Genomic DNA, 12,215 nt, shown 5'->3' with positions numbered 1-12,215 from the left:
ATTCAAAGATACCAAAATCGTCGCCTTACTCCATGACCAGGCTTAAGTCATTTTAAGCCTGGCGGTATTGCCATGACGCGATCTCAAATTTTACTCTCAACGCGCCTAAAGAAGTTTCACTTCAGAAAGATTTAGATGCAATTCTATCAATTTCAGTATCATACAGAAAAGTACTTTATCACAATTCACATTACATATCAACCATTCACATACATTATCACTACCATATATCATCCGAAATGTCACAACTCTATTGCCCATTTCGTGATTCTTAATGAATGAGACAGGAATATTGCTTAGATGCTTTACGGCCTACGCCATATTCTCTACACGAGCTAATTCATTGGTTTTCCTATGTAGGTAGGAGTGATTGAAAAGGCTTTTAGTAATATCAAAGCCATGTAGGCGGCTCTATTTACACCGCTAATTGATCGTTGGTTATTGGATCGTACTTTCTTTGGTATTTCACATAAAGTATGATAGAATATTGATGAAAAATTGGGTGTATTTCATTTTCATATAAATATATTATTTAAATTATTTTTAATTTATCTTTACCAAATAAGTATAAACCAGGGTTTCCCAAACTATGGGTCGCGACCCAGTGGTGGGTCGCGAGCGAACATTGAGTTGGCCCTGCCTGAGAACGAGTTTCAATCGTGGCTGTCGGTTGCCGGTAACTATCCATGCCTGTTTGATGAAGCTATGAAGGTCCTTCTTCCATTTACTACCTTCTTACCTATGTGAGGCCGGATTTTCTAATATGGTTAAATTTCCTAGAGGTGGGTCCCGAGTTTGGGAACATGTATTAGATGAGTCGTAGCCCATATAACTTTGGGAACCACTGGTATAAACAGATATCTTAATCACACTTAACTACTACTTAATGAAGTTACAAAATCAAAGTAACATTCACTGTTAAATAAATAAATAAATCACAGAAAAACTTTATACCTACATTATACAGCATTCAAATTATTTCAATAGATATAGTTATAGATTTTACAAATAATAATAATCAAAATGCTCTTATAAATCCAAGAAATCATAACATCAGAAGATACCTTTTTCTCCTCAAATGGAAGCTCTCCGAAGTCAAGGCAATTAGGTTGCATTGTGCCTGCATAATTACATTGCGAACATTTCCAAGCAATGCGAGCCACTCCATCTTCAGTTTACGAACTTGGACCCTAAATTAAACAATTAAATCCGAAATCGGGTTTTAGTTTCGACTAGTAAATTGCTTGCATTTTCAAAGTGGACAGAAGTTGTGTGGAATAATTAGGACTGAAATGAATTGTGTTCAGAATTTTATTATGTGATGGAATAAAAATTATAATTGCTATAGAGAGCAGTGGTGGCTCAGTGGTGAGACCTCGGACTTCGAATCGATAAGTCCGGGGTTCGAGACCAGGCGAGCGCGCAGGAATTAAATTGATTTTTCAATTTATCTGCGCATGTTGTAACATCACCACTGCTCGAACGGTGAAGGAAAACATCGTGAGGAAACCGACATGTCGAAGAATTAAAAAAGTTCGACGACATGTGTCATCCGCCAACACGCACTTGGCCAGCGCGGTGGATTATGGCCTGTACCCTCATAGGAGGCCCGTGTCCCAGCAGTGGGAACGTATATGGGCTGATGATGATGATGAAAGAGAATATTATAAAAGTCAATAGGTATATGGAGATACTTTCAATGCTATGTACTAATTTAATATTTCTTTTATAAAAGTGAAACTTTTATTACATCGTCTCAAACTTTTTGGTCTGTGTAGCGCATGTAGCGTGACGCACGATACGTACGATAATTATCGTACAAATACGATAATTTTTAGTTAAATGTCTATAGTGTGAAAAAAAGTTTCACTTTTACCGTGGTTTCATAAAACCACACAACATTTTTGTATTTTTTTTTATAGGGATTACTTCTATATCCTATGATTGCCAAGTTCCTACTTCCTATACCCTACGTTATAAACATAAGGTAATTTAACGACTGATCTAAATACTTTACTTTCAGGTACATTCAGGATGACGTAATTTTCATTACTTACAACTGTCTTTAGGACTTTTTTATAGACTAAGCTGGACCGTAAATATGTCACAAGGCCCTCTTATAGACCGTCCCGAATTTATGTTCGCTTTAACAGTTATGGGGTCACGGAGTCACTATGGTGACTTTATGACCAACTATCAGGGAACATTCATTTTACGATATTTTTTTTTATTTTGGCTTTACCTTCGATGTAGTTAAAAAATGATTAAAAAATTCGCTTTTAAATTGGTATTTAAAAAATGTATATATACAATTCACATAGGTAGATAGTAGATAGGTAGGTACTATACGCTCAAAGAACGAAAAGCTCTTCGAATGAAAACTAACTACAACACGTCGTGGTCACATTAAAAAATCCACATAGCGTGATAAGGCTCCAATAAAAACGTACGACGAGAATCGAGATGTTGTAGCAATCATAATACATCCACAAATCTTTCTGTAAAAAAAAAATCCTGTCGTGGCCGTCGTCAGCAATATACTTAATATTATAAAAGGACGTGGAAAGGCCCTTCACCTATTATATCGTTGGCCGAAGTGCCATTCGACCACGACGCGCGACTATGAAGAAAAACCATGACTGGTTCTGAAACTTTGGTAGGTACCTTGGTTTACCATAAAATGAGAGACAGGCTTTTATTACTTGGTATATATAGTTCCTACAAAAAGTAGTTCTAGTGATACATCTATACATATAATAAAATCGTAGGAAAGTCAAAACTGTACATTAAATATTTTTTTAAAAGAATACATAATCCATGATCTATAATCGATATAGAAGCCAAAAATATAGTTTTTAGAATTTTTGTCTGTTTGTCTGTTTGTCTGTTTGTCGGTTTGTCTGTTTGTCTGTATGTATTTCCGAGCTAATCTCAGAAAGTACTGCATAGATTAACTTCAAATTTTGCATTAATGTTCCTGAGAGGTCGGGTGAGGATAGTTTAAACATATTATCATGATATCACCTTCGGGGGAGGAGCTGTGGACCTTTATTTTTCTTACATATTCCGTGTACTACGACAGCGTACAATCTAAAGACTCATGTTTAAATGTTGGTTTCGAGTAAGCCATGCTATTATCTAGCTTTACAAAATAAAAACTATGTCATTTACGTAATTTGGGCAGAGAAACAGTTTAATGAATTAAATAGTATAAAGACAAATTTGAAACAGCGCCATCTATTGAGATTTCATTAAAATCAAATCAATTTACATAATATTAACGCTTCTTGCAAATTTATAATTTAAATATTATGATGTTGGTGGGGTTTTTTATTTGTATCTTTTTAACCCATGTCTTCCCAGAGTCCACTTCAGGTGCTTATATTTTATGTGAAGTGAGGGTAGATGTTTATTATTTGATGTCAAACAAGACACCATTTAACAGTTAATATTGGTAATAATAGATTGTGTTCATTGTTGACATTTTTAAAAATCCTTCTTGCGTTCCCACTAAAGGTAAGTTGTAGCTTTTATATTTATTCTTTATAATAATTATATAGTTAGACTCATGTTTTTAATTAGAATTGAAGTTAAGACAAAATAAGAAAATGATGAAATTCTATTTTTATGTATAACACGCCCAAAGAAGGTCACTTTACTTCTTGATAAAATTTTATTTGTTAGTAGCTTTTTAATAAAATTAGGTAAAGATATCTTTTGATTTTTTTATTTACAGATTCATAAAAATTGATGATTTGCGTGAGGATGTAGTAGAAATTAGTATCCTTGCGCGTGGTCAATTGTTGACTAAAGTTAATGTCCAACGTATGGTACAATCATTGGAAGAATCTTGGGTAGTTTTAGAGTATATTTTTCGGGAATGAGAGAAGGGGCAGCCAACCACGCATCAGCGTGCGTGCGTGAGAATCTACCTACGTTTTATTACCATAAAAAATGTAATTTTGAAACGTAAATATTGCACTCACAACTACTGTAGGTACAAGTATGATTTTAATTCGTGCTTTAATGTTATCTGATTGTTTTATATATTATATTATCGTTATGGCTACCGCGGTACAGATCGTACTGGGATAGTACATATTATTTATCAATTTAATATACGTACCACACCAAGTAAAATATTTACAATCATACCAAATGGATAAACGCGGTATGTACATAAGGCGGTCTTATCGCTTACTAGCGATCTCTTCCAGACTGCCCAAGGTAAGAGATAAAGAATTATACTCATGATCCAGCAATTTTCAACCGAAAAAGAAGTTTTTCTGTAATTGGTACATAGGTAGTTGTTTCATTTATTTATTTTAAATACCTAATTTTACTTTTAATATTTGCCCATTTGCATTACATTCAGCGTCCATAAAACTTATAAAAATTTAATGTTTATTTCTGTCTATTAAAAAAAGCTCCTTTTTAGATATAAATAACAAAAACAACTTTTTTATTAAAATTTAGTACCTTGGGAAGATATTATTATAATATATGTGTTACGATTTTATACAATGAAAATAGGTAAAAAATAATTAGCAGGTGTTATTATTAAATTGATCCCGAACCCAAAACTGCAGTTAATTTTTTTTTGTCATTTAGTGTTTATAATTTCATGTCAATTGGTTCATTAATAAAACAAATTATGATCATTTAAATAATCACGGCGAACATTTGCTAAGGCATTCATATACAGGGTGTAATCGTTAATCGTTAAGTGTGCTTTTGTGCTTTTTGATATTTCTCGATTTTTTTAAATAAATCGAGAAATATCAAAAAAATTATCTTTAAACCCTCCCATACATTAAGTACATATGAAAATTGAAATATGAATATCCCTTATACATTTAATATGAAAGATTTTAGCTTTCTTTTTCTTTTTTTGGTTGTCTGCTTTAATTACTTCGCAAATTTGAAGTGGCATTTTCCACGCTTTTTCCGGACATTTTTACGCATTTTCCGGATATTTTCCGGACATTTCCCAGGCATTTTCCGGACATTTTCCAGACATTTTCCGGACATTTTCACGCATTTTCCGGATATTTTCCAGGCATTTCCCAGGCATTTCCCAGACATTTTCCACGCTTTATCCGGACATTTTAAGAATAAGAATAAGAATAAGAATAAAATAAATTTTATTAGGCACACCAAATTACCACCACCAACACAAACAAAGAAACAAAAAACAAAATCAAAATACACTCTTAAAATTAAACAAACATAAAAATTAAAACTAATATAATTTGTGTGGCGACTGGCGACCTAAAGGGTAAGGCCGCTCAGCATATGCTATGCCGATGTGGTCAGCATAGCGCTGGTTTTCAGGGCCCCACCAGACAACAAAACGCTTAAGTCTAAAGTGTCTCTCTCTGCTATCGGTTAATTAAACAATTAATTTAGAAAAAAAAATAATTATATGTTTGCATGTATAGAATATAATATAATACGATTATATTACCCATATTGTGAACTACATATACTTATATAATACATTCAAAAATTCAACTAATACACTAATATACATATATATAAATAACCATAGTTTATAAATATAAGAAATTAAAAAATACAACTATATTGCATACTATATAATACGTGTATATACAATGTCTTTCGGCTTTGTTTGCGTTATATACAACGCAACTAAGGTTTTCCGACGAATTCGTTAATCAAATGTTTTTTATATTTATGTTTAAAAGAATTTTTAGACATTGATTCACGTATCGGCGGCGGTAGATTATTCCAACACTTAGTTGCGTTGTATACAAAGCTGCCTCTAAAGGCGGTTGTATGGTATCTGGGCATAACCATCATGTATGTTGATGCTCTTGTGAAGTGTGAGCCATTACCTACCCACCTAAGTTTATTATAAAGGTATTTTGGTATCTGTGACGTCACCACCTCAAAAAGCATCACAGCGAAGTGAAGGCGCCTGCGTCGTTCCATATTGAGGGTTTTTGCCTGGATTAGATATGGCGTAACATGTTCTCTTGGCGGTATGTCCCAGCAGAACCGAGCACACGCATTTTGAACCCGCTGTATGGCATTCTTGGTCCTTGCTAGCAACATTGCACCGTACATAGTATCTCCGAAATTAAATTTCGAGAGAACTAGTGCCTCACAGAGCCTAATACGTAAGGGTGTGGTGATATAGTTTCTGATGCGATACAGTAGCTTTAACCTATAGAAACAGTTCGATATAGTTGTGTGGAAGTGCTTTTCGAATCTGAGGTTCTCATCGAATACAACTCCAAGATTACGAGCTTCTACGACACGATCTATAGTTTGCCCTTCAATTTTTACTGTTAAATCGTATCCAATCACTTTTTCGACCATCCTCGGTGTACCTAAAACCATAAATTTGGTCTTTGTAGGATTAAGGACAAGTGAGTTTTTCTCCGACCACTTTGATATGCGCATCAGGTCCGAGTTTAGCTCAGCAATAGCTTCAGGAGTTCGGGACGGATGGAATGAGATGTATAATTGAATATCATCCGCATAAAGATGGTATCGACTATACATTATCTCGCTGATGATATCGGAGGTATATAGTATAAAGAGAAGTGGGCCCAAGATGGAGCCCTGTGGGACTCCCCTAGTTACCACCCTTTGCTGAGAGTACACGACCGACCCGTCCTCCTTACGAAGCGCTACTGTTTGTGTACGATTGCTGAGATAGCTACTGAACCAACTGACTGTTTCCTTGCTTAACCCGTAAAACGACATCTTAGATAAAAGTAATGGTATATTGATGGTGTCGAAGGCTCTAGCGTAGTCAAGAAAGACAATAGCAGTGCTCAGGCCCGAATCTTGCGCGGTCAAAATGTTATCCACAACTTCGGTCAATGCAGAGACAGTACCTCGACCTTTCCTAAACCCAGACTGTAGGTCTGAAAGTAATCCATTCTGCTCCAAGTACTGAGTTAGTTGGCCGTGCACTATCCTCTCGATAACTTTTGACAGACAAGGGAGAATGCTGATTGGCCTCAGGTCTTTTGAGGTCACTGGATTTTCTTTTTTTGGTATTGGCTGGACTAGTGCTCTTTTCCAAAGTTCAGGAAATGTATTTGTTTTAAATGATGAATTTATTATGTGCGTTATGGCTGGGAGCGTTTTGGAAACTGTGAGGTTTAGCATGTCAAGAGATATGTCATCCACTCCTACCGCTTGTGATTTTAAAGTTTGTAATGCCTTGAGAACAGTATTTTCGGTTACAGGTTTAAGCGTGAACGAAGCGTTGCCATTTTCACGCATTTTCCGGATATTTTCCGGGAATTTTCTGGGTATTTCCCAGATATTTTCAGGGAATTTTCCAGGCATCTCCCAGGCTATTTCCGGGGATTTTCCAGGCATTTTCAACGTTTTCCCGGACATTTTCACGCATTTTCCGGATATTTTCCAGATATTTTACAGGCATTTCCCCGGCATTTTCCGGATATTTCCCTGACATTTTCCAGGGATTATCCAGGCATTTTCTACGCTTTTTTCCGGACATGTCCACGCATTTTCCGGGGATTTTCCAGGCATTTTCCACGCTTTTTACGGACATTTTCACGCATTTTCCGGATATTTTCTAGATCTTTTCCAGGCATTTCCCAGGCATTTTCCGGACACTTCCTTGACATTTTCCGGGGATTTTTCAGGCATTTTCCACGTTTTTCCGGCCATTTTCACGCATTTTCCGGATACTTTCCGGACATTTTCATGCATTTTCCGAAGATTTTTCAGGCATTTTCCACGCTTTTCCCGAAAATTTTCACGCATTTTCCGGATATTTTCCGGACATTTTCCGGGTATTTCCCGGACATTATCACACATTTTCCGGTTATTTTCCGGGGATTTTCCAGGCATTTTCCACGCTTTTCCCGGACATTTTCACGCATTTTCCGGATATTTTCCAGATATTTTCCAGGCATTTCCCCGGCATTTTCCGGACATTTCCCTGACATTTTCCGGGGATTATCAAGGCATTTTCTACGCTTTTTTCTGGACATGTTCACGCATTTTCCGGGGATTTTCCAGGTATTTTCCACGCTTTTTCCGGACATTTTCACGCATTTTCCAGTTATTTTCCGGGATTTTTCCGGGATTTTTCTGGGTATTTCCCAGAAATTTTCCGGGGATTTTCCAGGCATTTTCCACGCATTTTCCGGATATTTCTAGATATTTTCTAGGCATTTCCCCGGCATTTTCCGGACATTTCCCTGAAATTTTCCGGGGATTATCCAGGCATTTTCCACGCTTTTTTCCGGACATGTTCACGCATTTTCCGGGGATTTTCCAGGTATTTTCCAGGCATCTCCCAGGCATTTTCCGGGGATTTTCCAGGCATTTTCCACGCTTTTTCCGGATATTTTCCAGACATTTCCCAGTCATTTTCCTGGCATTTTTTGGAGATTTTCCAGGCTTTTCCCGGACATTTTCCGGAGATTTTTCAGGCATTTTCCACGCTTTTCCCGAAAATTTTCACGCATTTTCCGGACATTTTCCGGGTATTTCCCGGACATTTTCACACATTTTCCGGGGGATTTTCCAGATATTTTACAGGCATTTTCCGGATATCCCCGGAGAATGCCCTGGATTTCCGGAAAGTACGTAAGTTTTTTAGCTTAGATTAGTAATAAATTCTATTAACAATTCTTTGAATTGTTTATTGTAGTACGTGTTTACTAAATAATTGTATGTAAAGTAGTAACTACTATGCAGTCGCTATTCCACGCGGACGAAGTCGCGGGCACAGCTAGTATTTAATAGTAGAGTAGTGTTATACTTTTCAAATCCACCAAAACCGTTCACCAATATTTTATACTTACATACACATGACGTAGCTACTTCCTTCCTGCTTCCCTTATACCATCGATCGGAATCGCTCGTTATCACGAACCATCACGGTTCCCTCCATTATCGTGTTTGTGGGAGACCTCCGTCAAAGGAGATTTATCATTCGACCCAGATGTCACGCACGAACACCTAAGTACTTGAAACATGCTTCAAACTTCGCGCATAATATAAATACCCTGACGTATACCATCAACACATGGCTCAGATAGGGTTATGTGATAAATAGTTTGTTCTACGGCTATTTGAGTTTATAATGGGGCCTATTTATTATAATAAGTTCAATGGGTATGGCGTTTTTGCGAGGTGGTTTTATTAGGATATGAAGTAATTAATGAGATTGGGATACAAACTAAATGAGGGTAGGACAATTAATAAATTTTCGATTGCTTTGTTTGTTAGTTATTTATAGTTACTAATACCATAGTTATTTAACTCATAATAATAAGATCGAAGATCCAAAAGTTTATACTGCGAATGTAAAAAATATGTTATTTGGATTCAACTACATAATGTATAATATGTATTTTATAACTTTCATAATTCATGTGTTACAACAATTCGACATGTCATGTGATTTAATTTATAAATAAAAGACACATAGTTTCTTTATAAAGGCGTTTATTTCAAAAATATGCTGAACACGTACACATTTTACTACTTATTCCTAGTAATTATTTTACTCAAAAAGTCATCAGAATAAACAATAGCTGCTCTGTCGCCCTCGCACTTCCCTGAATCATTTAAGAGCGAGAGAGACAAAGCTCTCATTAGTTGAACCTTAAAATAAAGTTTGTTTAAAAACATTTTAGATTTCGATTACTTTAAAAACTTTTTATAAACTTGAAAATGCTTAAAACTGTATTAAGAAATGGTAAGTATAGATTCTCGGCTTTAATTTAGGAAATTACGTCTACTCTTGTTCCTAACTTGTGTGCGTATTTAAAGTTTATTTTAATTTCAGAACTACTAGTTTCAAGATTTATTATAAAAACTCTTTTCAAATGAACAATATTTTCTAATAAGTGAGAGTATAATTATTGATTAGGTATATGAATTATTAAAAAAGGTCCTTATGAAACACAAACGAGTACTGTGACTAGAAACATAGTATAAATGCACAATGTTTGTAATACTTTGGCAAATTTATCATTACGGTACAACTACATAAGGTACCAAATTTAATACAGATGAAAAATAGATATCTCATAAAGATATATCGTAAAAACTTCATTCGTGGCCACACTAAGGCACAACATACACACATTTATCAATGAACTCATAATTTAAAAATACCCTCGAAATAGAATAGTAACTACATGGTCTAGTTTTTAATTTAAACAGTCTATGTAATGCTCTGAATGCATAGAAAGAAAATTTAAACACGATTAAAATTGAAGTCAAATATCATAACTATTGTAGATGGCGCCACCTTCTGCGTCATAATAAAAATATTTTTAAGACAATCGTGTACAAAATTATTACCCAAGTAAAATAAACATCATTTTCTATTTAATTATGTACTTCTCTTTGAGAAATTGACTTAGAGGCGTGAATCGACATATTTAAAAAATAAAACAGTATATTTAAGTATTTACATGCTTATGTCTGCCTATTCAATCCAGACCATCCGCTTATTTGCTTTTTCTAATTCTTGCTTGCTTTCCTGGGTAAGAAATTTTGAAGGTAACTTATTATAAAATTTGTGACTTGTCTCTATATTAAAGAAACATAGACATTTTTATTTCTGCTTAAATTTTGTCAATAAGTATTTAAAATTTATAAAAATCGATATTTAAGTGAACGACAAGAATTTATTTTCAATTAAATATTGTTAAGTACGTATATTAGGCAGTTTATAATTTTAATACCTATATTTTATTATACAAGGTTTATCTACGATTTACGTGCTCGTATATTTTCTACGTATAATTACAAAAAGCTTATGTTTTTGAAAAAAATGTCTTTATAGCAAATACACATGCTACAAATATTTCCAATGAATTTTAAAATGTATAAACAATTGCTTGAAAATGGCACATTTATTAAATGAATATGGCACAGCTTGACTCCATTTATTAAAAGTTTTAATCAATGTTTACTATTTAAACTAATAACACAATTGTTTTAAGCTTAATATATAGCTTTTTTTTTCATTTTTGATGAACAACAGAGTTTACAGTCTTATGCATACATTCAAAAGGCTATAGGTTCGGATAGGGAAATGCACTACATATTTAATTAATTTCATCTACTTGCATAATAAATAATTTTAAGGAACTAGTAATCATCAAAAATTGCTTAAATTTTAATACTCTTAGTATATTATCAAGCGTAATATTTATTAATTAAGACTTCATTTTATAAATTATTACCGTGGACAAAACGTGACTAGTTACAATCTTAATAAATTACTTATTTATTAACTATAGAACATTAATTATAGATACATGGACAGTTTACAATATTTTAAGGATTTTAATTGCACCAAATACATTGAAAAAAAGGACTAGATTTACTTTTTACAATAGGGAATATGCATAAAATTTTAAATGGCCTAAAATATTTTTTTCTCGAATACTTACTATCGTAATATTATAATGAAAAGGATTTTTATTTATTCACTTTTTATTTAAACCCTTAAAATAATATTCAAAAAGTGCAAAATAAGTGAGCGAAATTCAAACTGCCAGAACGCGCCACCACTGGTCGAACGAAATGTGACGTCATTTGACACGACATTGTATGAATCATCACTCCATACTCCATAGTAAACACAAGGTAAACACCCACTGGACGTGTCATGTGACGTCACGCAAAGCGCGCGCACAATGGCGGCGTTTGAACTGCTTACATTTTTTAAAAGATTTAAATTTCATTTTTAAAAATATCTAGAGTATTTTGAAGCCCATTAATATTTTTTTCTACGTTATAAAATAGTAAACTATTAATTTAAAACAAAAAAGAAAAACATGAATATTCCCCATTATAGTGAATCATAAACCTGCAACCTTAGATTACAAAATAAAGTACAGATGGAACATGACAACCGCCCGTCGCCCTTGTCAAAGAAAATACGAAATCAAAAACAAATACGTCGCTGCACCAGTGCTATAGCGCATATAGTGTCATGCAATACGTCAAAAAGGGTTTGCAATTTTAGTAAAAAAATGCCGTCTTGTGATAATAAAACGCTGTAAAATTTGTTCCCGAAAACAAAAAAAAAAGATAAAACATCGTTTCACAGGTTTTCTGTAGATTATTTGGCTGATTTATTTCTTTAATACGAATAATAATTTTACAGATATGAAGGAATACAAAACTTCAACGTATGTTGCCAGTATTTTGAAAATGAATCTGCCATTTTT

Source organism: Colias croceus, chromosome 21 (assembly GCF_905220415.1).
Source record: "Colias croceus chromosome 21, ilColCroc2.1".
In the NCBI taxonomy this organism is placed as follows: Eukaryota; Metazoa; Arthropoda; class Insecta; order Lepidoptera; family Pieridae; genus Colias; species Colias croceus.
The sequence above is the reverse complement of the archived record's forward strand: the minus strand, read 5'-3'. Positions refer to the sequence as shown.